Here is a 454-nt window from a genome sequence, read left to right on the forward strand (position 1 = left end):
TTTCTCCTCCCTCTCCTTCCCTCGCTTACTCACCTATTTGCCACTCTCTTCCCTTCCCCCTCCCCTCCCTTTTAGTCGCTCTCCTTTTCTTTGCCTCTCCCTCGCTTCCAATCGCTCTCCCTCCCTCTCTTTCTCCGTCCCTTCCAATCGCTTTCCCTCCCCCTCTCCTCTCCCTCTCCCCCTCTCTCCCTGAAATCCTCATCATGAAATCGCCCCCCCCCCCCATCCACCTCCTCTAAAGGACATGCTGATATTCTGTATTCATTCCCGTCCTGTACTTATTCGTCCGGTAATTTCCTGTATCCGGGAGTTCTGGCCTCACGTGGCGCATGCTCTCGCCGTCGGGACATCTGCCGTTTCCTGGGCGGCCGCCGTTTCGGGGGGAGTTAGTTTTGGAAATCATGGATGGTTTGAGAGTCCCTCGTTTTTGGTGTGGTGGGGAGTGTGTGAGATT

The sequence above is a fragment of the Penaeus monodon genome, chromosome 20, assembly GCF_015228065.2.
Source record: "Penaeus monodon isolate SGIC_2016 chromosome 20, NSTDA_Pmon_1, whole genome shotgun sequence".
In the NCBI taxonomy this organism is placed as follows: domain Eukaryota; kingdom Metazoa; phylum Arthropoda; class Malacostraca; order Decapoda; family Penaeidae; genus Penaeus; species Penaeus monodon.